The sequence below is a fragment of the Hippopotamus amphibius genome, chromosome 14 (assembly GCF_030028045.1).
Source record: "Hippopotamus amphibius kiboko isolate mHipAmp2 chromosome 14, mHipAmp2.hap2, whole genome shotgun sequence".
NCBI lineage: Eukaryota > Metazoa > Chordata > Mammalia > Artiodactyla > Hippopotamidae > Hippopotamus > Hippopotamus amphibius.
In genome coordinates this window covers 65,622,832-65,636,819 of record NC_080199.1, presented here as the reverse complement: position 1 = coordinate 65,636,819, position 13,988 = coordinate 65,622,832, and the positions used below count along the sequence as shown (strand labels likewise).

The 13,988-nt window shown below is 46.2% G+C and overlaps 1 long non-coding RNA gene across 1 annotated transcript; it reads right to left on the bottom strand.

Annotated features, from left to right (window-relative positions):
* Positions 1-10,440: 10,440 nt before the first annotated feature.
* On the bottom strand, positions 10,441-13,788 carry LOC130835538 (uncharacterized). The gene is made up of 3 exons (XR_009048982.1): positions 13,662-13,788; positions 13,195-13,349; positions 10,441-10,547 (listed from the first exon to the last, which is right to left on the bottom strand). It is a non-coding gene; the product is annotated as an uncharacterized LOC130835538 (long non-coding RNA).
* Positions 13,789-13,988: the final 200 nt, after the last annotated feature.

The following is a 13,988-nucleotide window of genomic DNA, read 5'->3' as shown; positions in this document are numbered from 1 at the left end:
CTGAAGTACCTTGCTCTAAGGGGGAAGGGTTTAAATACAAGAGGACATAAGAAGAAGCAATGCCTACAACACTGGGCAAGAGAACTCCCCAAGGACCTGACCTTGGGATCCCAGAACAAATGATCTCCAGGAGCCCAGAACTTCGGGGAAGCGAGGAAGAAGTCAAGGGGGAGAGAGGCAGCCATGCTGTCATGGGTTTGCTGCAGCCAATTACTGATGGAGAGACAGCCTTTACAAAGTTCACTGAATCTTGCAAGAACATGACTACCGTAGTAGGAAAGTTTGCCAAATTATGCAATTTGGAGCAAACGCTCCTTTCCGCCCCCACTGTGATGTTCAGCTCCTGGCTAAGCCAAATGCAGTTACTGGCAAGAAAATCATTTAAAAAAAATTTTTTTGGCATATGTTGAAAAGCAGGGAAATAGGAAAAGAACCCTAGAGGAGCTTTTCCCTAACCTTTTATTAAAATGATTTTCTGCATTTGGCAAAATGGCATTAATCAAAACACATAATGCATAATGAAACTCATTTCAAAGTTTTAACTTTTTGCAAAAGTTTTGGATGCAGAATCTATCCTACAGATACACACTCCTATGCACACAAAGACGTACAGGAACATTTAGCGCAACATTTTTTAATGTTAATTGTGAAAAACAAATGGAAGGTCCGAAAACAGGAGAATGGCTGAGCTAATGTGGTACACGCACCTAACAGAAATCCACAGAGCTATTAAAATTAATGGACTGTGTTTATATTGATATTGGATGTGAAATACAGTAAATTCAACAAAAAAAGCAATCCACTAGACAATATATTGAATATAGGCACATCTCGGACATACTGTGGGTTCGATTCCAGACCACCACAATAAAGCGGATTTCGCAATACAGCAAGTCACACAAATTTTTTGGTTTCCAGTGCAAATGAAAGTTATGTCTGTTTTGTCCACTGCTGTAAAACAGTGTATGGCACCTTGTAGAGACTCAACTATCTGTTGTTTGACTGACTAAGTGAATGTTCATGCAATACTTTTGTAATGAACAGTTAAATACATATGTATACATATATGTGTATATGTACGAGGGTGTCAAAAATTATCCGCGCTCCAGCTATAGAATTTATAGGAGTTTTACTATAACCATAGTGAGGAAAATTTTTGACTCACCCTCGTAATAGCTGTTGAAATTGTGAGAACTGTCAAGTCAGGCATAAAGGTACTCATGCTTTAAGACCAGAGAAGGATGTCTCGTATGGGGCACTCTTCCTGTGACCTCTTTACCTCTGACCTCTCCCCTTTCATTTGGGGTTACTTTTCCTCCACTTTTTCTATATTAATTGTTCTTCATTGGAGCTCTGTTATACATAAATGCAAGAAGTCAGTGAATAAAAGGAATAAGGCTATGAAATATTTGAAACTAGAGGTGATGGAGGGCAGTTTCTGTCTTACATTAGCCTCAAAATCTGTTGTATTTCTGGTTGCACCAGATTAAGAACACTTCTATCTGTATAGGTAAGTATTTACAAATAATAACTTTTTAAGTAAACAGGTCATCTGGTGGGCTCAGAAGACGGTCCAGTTCAACTGAGATAGCACGAGAAGATTTACCCAAGTTATTGTAACTCAAGTGGACGTAGGAGCACAAATTGATGAGTGAGTGCGCTCTCCTGTTGAGAAATTTTTGATGCAAAATAAATTTGTGGCAGTGTCATTAGTCATAACTTTTTAATATGTAAAAATAATTTATTAAATAAAATTTGAATGAAATGGTTGCAGTTTATCCAAGCCATGGTAGAGACATGCAGAAAATGTTGACAAGCTCTGTTCTGAAAGGGCTTTGATAGGTGACCTGTTGACATCCTTCCCTGTTAGCAATTTCACTACTTCTTTGGCAGAGCTGACATCCCAAAGTTGCCTGACCCAATGTGCTATGTGAACCTTAAAATGAAACACATGAGGAACCCAGCCTGATAGACACCTCATGTTGCCTGCACACCTGTCCCCATGCCCACACCTTCTCGGGGAGGATATGATGCTGCCAGGCCGAAGGGTTGGTAGCAATGTCTATCCTCGGGATGTTTTCACAGGTTTGACTTGATGTGAACATACAAGATGAAAATGGCCATCTGTCTGCAGCCCCCTTGAACACTGCAAAAGGCACGGGGAACTTCTGTCTCTCAGTTCAGCTCCTACCCTCATTGAAGTCTCCATCCTAGCACCATGTTCTTTGGCTCTTTCAATGCAATCATTTTTTTTTTAATGAATTCACCCTAACCAATGTAGATCCCACGTAATACGGTTCAACATAGAATGCTCTTAAAATAAAATCCAAACTCTTGCCTTACTCTCCAAGATGGGGCTCCTGTCTTACCATCCTGTCTCATCTCATACCTCACTCCCTCTTGGTGCCTCCAAGCTTTTTTTCCCCACTACCTGGCCTTTGTTCATACTGTTCCTACTTTTTGGAATGTTCTTCCGCAGCTACTTTTATCATTTACGTTCTCTTTTTAAGTGGCAGCTCCCCTGTCCTACTTCATCTGCCCTCTGTCAGATTCTGTCAACTGCGTCGATATTTTTTTTCCCAGCACATCTCAGACTCAAAGTATCTTGCCTGTTGATTTCTGTATTGGGGTATTTTCCATCTTCCATCACTAAAACTTAAGCTTCATGATGGCAGAAACTTTATCTTGCTTGCTGCTAGAGTCCTAGTGCCCAGCACACAGTAGGTGTTCAATAAATATCTACTGAATGAATGAACAGACGAGCAAATGAGAACTATCCCCGATGCCGACGTAATGTGGAGAACACAAAGGACTGGGCTGACAACTAATAATTTAGAGCTTAGAGTATACACAATTGTAAAAAAGAGGAAACCTCAGTGCCAATAGACAGAGAAGCAATACGAGGAGCCATAAATAATTAGAAGCAGTATTTTTTTTCAGAGAATATAAGAGAAGTCACCTCTCTTAACAAATAATGGATGGATCTACAGGCAGCCTGCACCAGGGAAGTCTTACAGCAGGTGGCAGTTCCCCAGCCATTGAGCTAAAGTTCCAGAAAAGGATGCAAATCTTTGGGGGAAAGATTTAAAACTAGGCAGCCCCCTGGGCTGTGGGCCTGTCTGTGAGTCTGTGGGGACCAGGCGAACGTCTCTGTGGGGAAAAGGCCAAGGAGAATCCAGAATTAAACCAGAGAGCCCTTTTCTGGGCCCCTCCTCTCTAAGGTACAAAGGTCAATGCTTGGTGCGCAGGGTCGGGGTGGGCTGAGCCTGTGGACATAGGTTGGGGTGAGAGGTTAGCCCCACGTAGGGAGGGGAGCAGACATTCGTCATCATAACAATGTCCAAAAGGGCATCGGGGATTAGGAAACACTGTCTCCCCAGAGCACACAGTGCAATGGGTTCCTGTCCCACAGGACAGAATTCTCTAGACGCCACAAATATACACCCAGCCTACTCTCACACCTTTGCCTTTGCTGCTTCCCATTTCTTGGAACACCTTCTCCCCCTTTTTATAGCAAATGCTTGCTCGCCCTTCAGAAGCCAGCTTGCACGGCAGCTCTGCTGTGGACCCAGACAGCTCTGCTTCCCAGGGACGCCTGAAACCTATTCACGCCCCACGACATTTGAGTCTGCACAGGGGCCTTGCATGTCCTGCTGTCCTCAACGATCATGGCACCTGTGCCTGAAATAAGCCCTCATGGGCGAGGGCAGCCGGGAGCGTCTTGCCGGGGCCCTGTCTCCCCAAGTTCGCACTCTGTGCACACAGGTGGGCACAGTGAGAGGCCAGACCAGGCAGCCCCCTGCCGCGCTGATGCCTCAGTCGCTAACCTTCGTGGTCAGAAGGGACAATACTCCCCGCCCGACGTGGGTCCAGCCCGGGCCCCCAACATGTGACAGTCCTTTCCATTCTGGGCTCACACAGACGGTCAGCTGGTCTGTGGGAACTGCCAGTGTGTCCGAGTCTGCTGCTCCTCTTCCCTGCCTCTGGGGTCGTGGTTCACCATCACTCCATCTCCAGAACAACGTTCTCCAGTCCTGACAGCCGGACACATCCATCTGCCCTGTGGCATCTCTCAGCCAGCCAGGCCTTCCATCCACACTTGCTGTGGGAGTGGAGGTGACAGAGCACTGGGTGTCGTGGAGCTGGACAGAGGAGTCAGGATGCAGAGACTCTGTGGAGTTCCGTGGGGCCCCAGCCCTGCCAGCCCACATCTTGGACCATCAACAACGAAGCCTTGACTTCAGTGAGTGGCCAGCAGACACTGTGAATGCCTGTGATTGGGGGAAGCTGTGGTCATCACAGAGTCCCATCTACGTGTCCCTCCAGGGTATGTCTCTCGATTGCATACAGGTCTAGTTTGCATCGTTTCCTTCTGAACAAAACTGGATAGATGCCCCAGATGACCTTCTCTCTCATCTTTGCAGATGGACTGAGCCCAGGCTTTGTAGGCAGGCTGAGTCTGTGAGCAGTGTGTGGAAAAGTTGGGTGTGCCCTAGAAGAGACCCATGGCTCCGTGAGAAGACCCCAGCCTCGACTTCTGACCTGGGACCATGCAGGGACCCCGGGACCTCCAGCACAGTGCTGACCATGCAGCCTCAGGCCACTCCACGATGAAAGCCTGCCAGTTTTGAGCAGGACAGAAGAGGACCAGCTTTGCAGGAGCAAGAAAAGCCGCCTAGGGTCATCACACATCATCACTCACCCCCCTGGCTTCAACAGCACCTTATAACACAGCATCTCTTTGTGTGTGTGTGTGTGTGTGTGTGTGTGTGTGTGTGTGTGTGTGTGTGCATTTCAGTATAAGCAAAGCTGCAAGATTTGGTCTCCATGTTGACAATGTATGGTTAACTGGAACAATCTGGGTGCCTTTGCGTGAGTCTGAAATGCCAACTGTGGCTGTGGTCAGATTTCACCCAGTGTGGAGGCCTGGCTCAGGGAGACCCATCTCAGGCTTACATGGGTGTGTCTAGATTGCCCTCCTTCCCTGACGTGGTCCTCAGGACAGAGCACAGCTTGAGAGAGGTTTCCCAAGGCTTGCAGGTGAAGCGGAAGCTGGTACAAACCATCTGCTCACAGGTCCAGAGAAGAGAGCAAAATTCACCCCAAATTCTAGGGTAAGATTTTTTGTCATCTTTTGCTGAATGACTTAAAAAAAATTATTTGGAGGGAGAGGGAGGAACCCTGAGGGTCTTATGAGATGTGTTCCCTGCCCACCTCTCCGATTCCATCTTGCCTACCCCTCCCCACACTCAGGACACCCAACCACACCGGCCTTTGTCCTGTACCTCTAACTCCCCGACTCTCCCCTGCCTCGGGGTCTTTGCATTTGTCAAGTCCTCTTTCTAGAATAGTCTTTGCTCACCTCAGCTTAACTGTCATCTTCTCAGAAAGACTCTCCTTGGCCCCCTTATATAAATAACCCTCACTGCCCAGACTCTCTCCATCCAATCCTCTTGTTTCGTTCCTTCATAGCATTCCTTCAATCTGAAGTCAGCTTGTGTATTTATTTATCGGTTTACTGTCTGTCTTCCCTGACCAGGACATCAGCCCCATGAAAGTGGAAACCTTGTCTGTTTTATATCCTAGTGCCTTGCACATAGTCAATAACTGTTAGAGGAATGAATGATATTCTCACAGTCTTTTAAGATTCTTAATGGGGAGAAAAAAAAAAAAACCCTTCTATGAATTCCAAGTAGAGTGAGAAGAGGAAATAAAGCAGAAAATGGAAAGACTGTTAACTGCCACATTAGCTCGAGACCAAAGCAACCAGGAAAGTGAAAATCTGAATGCTTAATTATAAAGTGTGAGCAAAGGCAGTTTTCAAATAGGAACAGGATTATGTCCTGAGGAAGCAGATGGGTTATAAAATGCCAAGGATGGCTACTTCACACCCCCTCAAGACCCGTGCCCAGTTCCTCGCTGGAAGGACAGCGTGATTCTTCAGTCCATCCCAAGAACCCTTCAACCAGAAACACTCCAATTGAAAGTACAAAAGAGCCCGAGAAGCCTTGCCGTGGACAGCATCTGGGCAGAAATAAGAACATCTGTTCTCAGCATGAACCCTATTGGGTTCATTATGTGGCTTTCAACGAAAAAAAAAAAAAGTATAATTATGATACATGGGCGTCACTGGTGGCAAGGTAGCCCCACGGTGGGCTGCGTGCTGGGGGAGGACATGCTACCGGGAGGGGTCCCACATGCCCAGGGGCAAGGACAGCCAGCTGCTGTTACAGCTCGGTCACCTGGAGTCAGCAAGCTCCCTACGAAAGCGGAGAAGCAAAGGGGAAAAAGAGGCAGAAAGATAACAGTGGAGAAGACGGCAAGCCTGGAAGCAGGGACCGAGGTTGTGAGGGGGGGACGGGGCTGCCTGCAGAGGCAGAGGGAGGCCGGCTCTGGGGAAGATGAGAACAGCTGGGCTGCCTGGGAGCCAAGGGCCCCCATTCCCCTCAGCACGCCAAGAACGTCTCAGAACGCCAGTACTGATGCTCCTGACAGCCAAACAAAGCTTCAGGAAGAGGTTCCATGAGGTGTAAACAATCTATAGAAGAGGTCATGAATTTATGGAATATCTTTTAAAAGGATTTCTTACCAAATTGTTAAAACTTTATAAAAGGCATTAAAGGGAGGTATGTTTCTAATATCTGAAGAAACAGACTATGCAGAAGGGCTCATACTCAACGGAATCTCATAAAGCTCAGGCGTTGCTATGTACATTTATTTATGTAAGGTCCCTCCTGATGTTTTAGCATATGAAACCCTCCTGGGTGTTGGCCTATGAAAAGCTGTTTAATCTTGGGCAAGTCGCCTACACTCTGAGTCTCAGTTTTTTTTAATCTGCAAAAGAAGTATAATATAGAACCTACCTTATAGGTGGGTGTAAAAATTAAATGAGGGAAGGCATGTGAGGGGTCAGCACGATGTCTGGTACATAGAGAGAACTCTATCAGTGTTAATTCCTACTGTTACGGCTGTTTGCGTTACTGTTCGGCAACTGCAGTAGACGGAGCGCCGCTGTGTGGCTTAAGAGCCATGCAAATCTGATTTCTGGAAATAATCCAAGGAAAGTAATCAAAATTATCACCCCCTCCCTCAGCCTCTCCCCCTATAAGCACCAGGTACCAAGCCCTCTCAACTGCACGATATAAGCACGTCTCTCTTCACTCTGTCTTCATCTCTCACGGGATCTTTAGCAATCAATTGTCTGGAGCTCTGCCCTTCCTGCAGCTCATCCATTCTTCATACAGAAGCTGCATAGCCCATCTCTGAAGTCCAAGCTTGTCTTAAATTTTGATTCCCGCATATATTTTCATTTGCTTTCATTTTAAAAGATCATTTAAATGACTTACCATTTGGTTAAGTGAACATTGCTTAAATGCCCCAGAGCTTCTCTGGCAGCCTGGGTAACTAGCATGTGGCAGGGCTCAGCAGATGGTTGTGGACTTGAACCGCAGGTGTAAAGAAAATGCCTAAGTAAAAAGATGAGGGATTAGTATGCAAACATGACAATAATTGGCAAATTAGGAGGGTGAGATTACGGTTGTATTTTTTTTCTCAGTTTCCCAAGGATAGGAACAAATATTTTCTCTGATTGTGGTTCCTGAAAATGTACTGTTAAGTTACAAAGGTGCATGGCAGTGTTGTCCAGACATTACACAGCAGAACATCCTTGGGTTGCTACCTGTGAGTGCTGTTTGCAAAGCCTGTTGCTGTTTTTGATCAGCATTTCTTTTGGGAAAGAACAGGTGCTCAAAGTCTGACAGATCACGTGCCACCTGAGTGTACAACGTGAAAGAACAATGGCCTCTGAAGTCAGAAGGAAATGCACCAAGCCAGTCCCAGGCCACACCCACCCTTCCCTGAGCCAAAGAGAATTCACGCTGGACACTGGACCCACTGCGGGCTCTGGCCTCCCTACCCCATCACATCGGGGTTTTCTACCTGCTTACTCAAAGCAGTGGACTGCCTCATCAATGATTCTCCAGCAGTTTCAAAATGTAAAATGATATTCCTGGGACCAACTGCCAAGAAGCAGGTTTATCCTGTATCCCTTCTCACCCTTGAATGGAAAGAGAGCATCGTGTTTGTGGGGTCCAGTGTTGCAAGCAGTGATTTATTGCTCTTAGCAACCAAGGCTTCAGCTTAGCTTAGCGACATCTGGAAGCTGAATATTCTCATCAAGCGTGTGTTTTATTCAACTGCCTGCCCTCGGGGTGCTGCAGGCTTGGTTGGCCTCCTGCTGGAAGCTGACAGCTCACACTACCCCCTCTTCCGAGAGTGGCTTTGGCGTCAGCTCTTCCCAGGCACACAGGGTACAACCTGTTCTGAGCTGGCTTTCGTAGCTCCTCATCACCAGGTAGCAGCTTCTCCTAAAGCTTTTAGTCATCACTCCACTTCCTGCAGCCCCACTGCCTAAAGGAAGATGCTTTCCTTTTCTTAAAAGCACCTTTTTTCTCTTTTTGCAATTTGGTTTCCTGTTTGCAGTTTAAGAGTCAATGAGGCAGGTGGAGGGAAACAGCCTGTCAGAGGGAGCAAACCCAAATGAGGCTTTATGGCAGTAAAGCCCAGACCCTGGCTACTAGGAGTCATGACTCTGAACACCAGAGGCACAGAAATCTTCCTGAGTTCTGCCAGACAATCCAGGGCCCTGAGATGCTTCTTCAGGTTTCAACAATAAACACGCAAAACCAATAAAAAAAAAAGATGATGCTGATTTAGGGAGAAGGCACTGGAGCTAAATGGATAGACATGGATTTATATCCCAGTTTTTGCCCTAACTAGTTGATGGGTCCCAGGCAAGTCGCTTGACCTCTCCAAGGTTTCATGTCCTCATTCGAAAAAATGTTGGAGAATTGTACAAATCTCAGAGTCTATGATAAAGACTTAAATGAGATAATTCATGATAATTTATGTAAACTTATAGAGTAACACCTGATACTTAGTAAGTGCTTACTAAAATATTATGTCCTCAGTTTTGTTTCAAAATTATCAGTCAAACAAATAAATTTATTACAAAATAGAAACTGACTCACAGACACAGAGAACAGACCTGTGGTTGCCAAGGGGGAGGGGAGTAGGGAAGGATGGATTAGGAGTCTGGGACCGGCAGATGCAAACCATCATGTATAGAATGGATAAACAACAAGGTCCTACTGTACAGCACAGGGAACTGTATTCAATATCCTGTGATAAACCTTAACAGAAAAGAATAGAAGCAGAATGTATATATATGTATAACTGAAATCACTTTGCTGTACAGCAGAAATTAATACAACATTGTCAATCAACTATACTTCAATAAAATAAATTAAAACAAAAACAAAAAATACCAAAAAAAACACCAAAATTATCAGTCAAGAAATGCATGAGGATAGGACCGAGTTCAGATCATTTCGGTTGCCTCCCAATTTTCAGGTTTTGTAAACACTTGCAGGAAAAGGGCCCTTATCCCTTCCCTACCCTCCATCCCCTACTCCCAACCCAATGTGCCTGTTCTCACCCTGCAGTTCTCTGTGCGGATCCTGTAGACATCCTCGTCCTTGACTCTTTCCTAGACAGAGCCTCAAGGGCACGGCCTATGCTCTTCTGAGCTCATTGCCTTTTTAGTGTCTGGGATGCTCTCTCCCTCACACGAGGTCCTTAACACGGTGCTTGCTGAGCTGAATTCTTGCCTTAAGTCTGGCAACTTGAAAAATGAACTATTGATTTCCTGGGCTGAGATCTTTGAAGATTTTCAAAGTCTCAGAACCACTTCCCAGTCAGAGAAGTTCAAAGAATGAATTCATCAACTGGCTTATTCTGCTCTCAAAAGTCATTTACACTTCAGTCAGGAGAGGCTGGGGAAAAGGTTGTTCGCTGGGGAGCTTTTGCCTCTTCTCAGACTGTCTGATATCGGAGGAAAGAAATTTCCTCTGGTCTGCACTTCAGAACGTATGAACACCATAAGCATAAAACGAGCCCTTCCTAGGGGCCCAGAGGGAACCCAGTTCTTGCTTCCTGCAGCAAGGGATTGTGTAGCATCAGAACAGCAAAGCTGGCCTGCATCTCTGATCCCTGCAGTGGTGCCTAGGGCCGCGTCCTGGTTTGGGATACCAGTACCAAGAGGCTGAAGTACACAAAGCTTAAGCCAACATCTCCAGGGCGGTCTCGCTCCCTGTGCTGCTGCCTCCTTCCAGATTCTCCCCTTTCCTTATGTAACTAGTTATAATTCACCCTCCGCTTTCTAAGGTGGATTTGGTGCAAGCTGACTGTCAAGTCCTGTTATGAGTGCCAATTAATGATGGTGCAAAGTCCTAACAACTCCACACACACACACACAAAACCACGGAACAAATAAAAGTTAAGAAAACTGTCCACAGTACATTAATTAAGAAAGCCACGTTATGTAAAGACTTTTTGAAAGAAACCATTTTCCACACTGACCTGAAATTTCAGAGCCTGTTCTGGGCTTCCTGATAGGACGGTGGTTCGCTGCCGTGCTAAGCCAGCCAGGAGACAGGCAGACCACAGAGCCAGGGGTCAGTAGCCATAGACACAGGGATGGAAAACTCCTGTGTAGAGATTGTAAAATTCTTTACACGTTTTCCTGAGATTCAAATAAGAAATGATCAAGTGACACTATAAAAATAAATGCTTGCCGATCTCACAAACAAACCAGAAGCTGGCCTCGTGACTGCTCAGAAATGAGGTATTTGGGCAGAGCCAGGAGATGGGGACTTGAGCAGGTACGGGTCAGACCCCAGTGCCCGCCATAAACAACTGGCTGCAGGAACTTGACCCTGGGAGAGACCCAAATTCCCAGAAAGGGCAGTGCTGCCCCCACCAAACAGCCCAGGCAGTTTGCTCTCAATTATCCACCCCCTGTGTAATTTCAGGGAAATTGACGCTGCAAATTGCAGATTTTTTGACACTTCACTCAGAAAAAAATGACTTGTCCAACAGTGATTTCATGCCCAAGTAAACCTGTCATCTTTACTCTTAGTCTTTTCTTTCCCTTCTTACAGAGAAAAAGGATCCAGACATTTTCCGAGAGAAAATAAACTCCCAAAGCTGAAAGACTTGAGTTTGCAAGTTTGCTTCCAGTGTTCAGCTGAAGAAGGGGGCTTTCGAGTTGGCAAAGCACTTCCCTCCCACATCCCCACTAAATCACCACCGGCTCCAGAGGCTCTGACTCAGAGAATGTGTAAGCCCCAGCCTTGTCTCATAAACACAGCGCTTGCATGCCCCGCGTTCTAGATTCCTTGCTAACGCAGGGCAACTCGGGGTCAGGGCAGATAAGGTAAGGAGACCATTCCAGCTCAACTTCTGAAGCTGTTTTTTCTCTGCTGACGTTTAGGTAGAGGCCAAAAGGGCCGTTTTCACTATTGTCTCCAACTAAACTGCTGACAACTAAGAAGTATGAACCCTCGGCAGAATTTCAAGCTCCAACAATAAGCCAAGTGCAGGAGGAGATTGTTTTGTGTTGCTTTTCTGTTTTTGTGCTGCTTTTCTGTAGCTCTTCTCTTTTCCACCTTGTGATATTCCGGAAAGCTATGGGCACTTTGTTCCTGCCCTCTCCCAGGATTTCAGTGACCACCCTAGTGGTCCTCATGCCTGCTCAGGCAAGGTTATCCCAAGGGGATACAGAGGCCCTGGCTGTGGGGGAGCGCTGGCAGCTCACGGAGCCACGGAGCATGTGCAGGAACAGTGGGTGGCCTCCTGCCTTGAGCTTGAATCCACTGCGGACCCACCTGCTGTGCAGGTTAGTTATAATTGCAACACATTATCAAGACTGTCCTGAGAGTCAAGGATGGCTGAAAACAGTTGCGTGAGCGGAGAGGCATTAAGCAGATTTGAGAAGGGTTATCGCCCTTCTCCCCATTGATGCAGAGGTTAAGATGGACGTGCTTTGCTCCCACCTGCGTTGGTTCATGCACTCAGCATCACAACTTCCTCCCATCCCTCCCTGGTCTGTGTCGCCCATGATCCAGATCGTTCCTGGTCCCCAACTTCCATCAAAACCCGCTAGTTGTGTGAACCATTTCCTTTGGGCTCTGTCGTCATTCAATGGAAGCTGAGTTATCTCATAAAATAACTTCTGCTAACGTGCCGAGTCTCCCAGGGAACAGATACATGTAGCAGTTTCCTTCTGGAGAAGCTATGTTAGCGCAAAAAGTGATCTTTAAGTATGGAAGACCAGGGATTGATATTTGGAGGGGGTATGAATTAGTCACGAGTCTTTCAATGACAAGTAGCAGAAAGCCAGCTGAAATGAATTTGAACCAAAGAAGGAGTTAATTGGATGATGTGAGAGGGTAAGGGCAGGGGTGGAGTTGGCCCAAGCACAGCTGGAGAGAAACCTTGTCAGGACCTGCACTGGCTCCCATCACAGCTCTTGCCAATGTGTTGGCCCAGCTCTTATCAGCTTCTCCAGTTGGCAGGGGCCAGGCCCCTGGCAGATCTGGGGCCATACATCCTTATAGCTCCAACCAAGAGAAAAGGCTTCTCTTGCTTAGTGTCTCAGGGGAAGGACTCTGATTGGCTCAGCTTGAAACACATGCCCCTCTCTGGGCCAGTCACTGTGGCTAGAGATTTGGCTATGGTTTTCATTTTCTATTGCCACATCAGGCGGCTTAAAACAGACCACATTTATTATCTTATGGTTCTGGAGGTCCGAAGCCCCGTGGAGGTCTCATGAGACAAAAATCAAGGTGTTGAAAGACATGTTCCTTTCCTTAGGCTCGGGGCGGGGGGGTCGGGAATCTACTTCCTTGCTCATTCAGTTTGCTGGCAGAGTTCATTCTTTATGTTTATATGACCAAGGTCTTTGTTTCCTATTTCCTTCCCCATCTGTGGGCCATTCCCAGCTTTAGAGGCCACCCACATTCCTTGGCCCACGGTCCCTTTTTCCATCTCCAAAACCAGCAATGGTGGGTCGAGTCTTTCTCAAGCTTCAAATCTCTCCTGCTTTTCTTTTTTTCTTTTTTTTTCCTATGATCACATTCTCTAACCCTTCTGTTTTGCTCTTCCACTTTTAAGAGTCCACGTGATTACCTTGGTTCCACCTAGATAATCCAGGATAATCTCTCTATCGTAAAGTCCACAACCCTAATTCCATCTACAAAGACCCTTTTGCTATGTATACTAAATAGCACACTCACATGTAAACGGCAACAAATTTGTAAAACATATTCACAGGTTCTGAGGATAAAGCATTACCATCTTTGGAGGTCCACTACTGGACTATCACAGCCAGGGTTTGGTCTCATATCCACCTCTGTGGCCAGGGCACGGGCTGGTGGTACGATTCACAGCTCCAAGAGAACCATGTGGAAGAGGAATGATGAATACGTTCCCCAATGAAGGACAAGATGCTGTTAGCGGGGAAAAAGAGAGAAAACTGTCCACTACAAGGCAGGGTGGGTCTTATTACGCATTTAAGCCCCTGCTCAAAGGTGTTGGTGGGCTTTTCCAGCAGGAATATTAATATTCCCAATGGCAAGAACCTAAAATATTTTTAATGAATAATTGAAGGAATGAGAGGGAAAACAGATCAAAGGCAGAGACTTAATCTGTTACCAAGTTTACCCATCCCAAAGGGCTAGAACTTGGTTGAACTTAACTATGAGAAACACAGAGGAAACAGAAAATGCTCATAGGAATTTGGCCCGAAGAATCATGCTCACATATGGCAACAGAAGACAGCCAAGAAGGAGGAGGGACTGGGATCTGGCTCGAGACTCCTGTGCTCAAGTGGATCAGGAACTGGAACAGAGGAGGTTAGCCAGCAAGGCACACTGCAGCATCTGTGAGATGGAGAAGGCTGGACTGTTCATTGGGACATACCGGCTATGGGTCAAACTCCTGTAACCAGCCACACAAGCTTGGGTAGCTTTCACCTTGGGCCAGTTTCACTTCCAGTAAAAGAAGAAAGTAGGATTATCAATGAAGTGGCAATCCACACCCATGCCCCACACCCATAACCAACCACCACTTCTTCTCACTGAATCCTG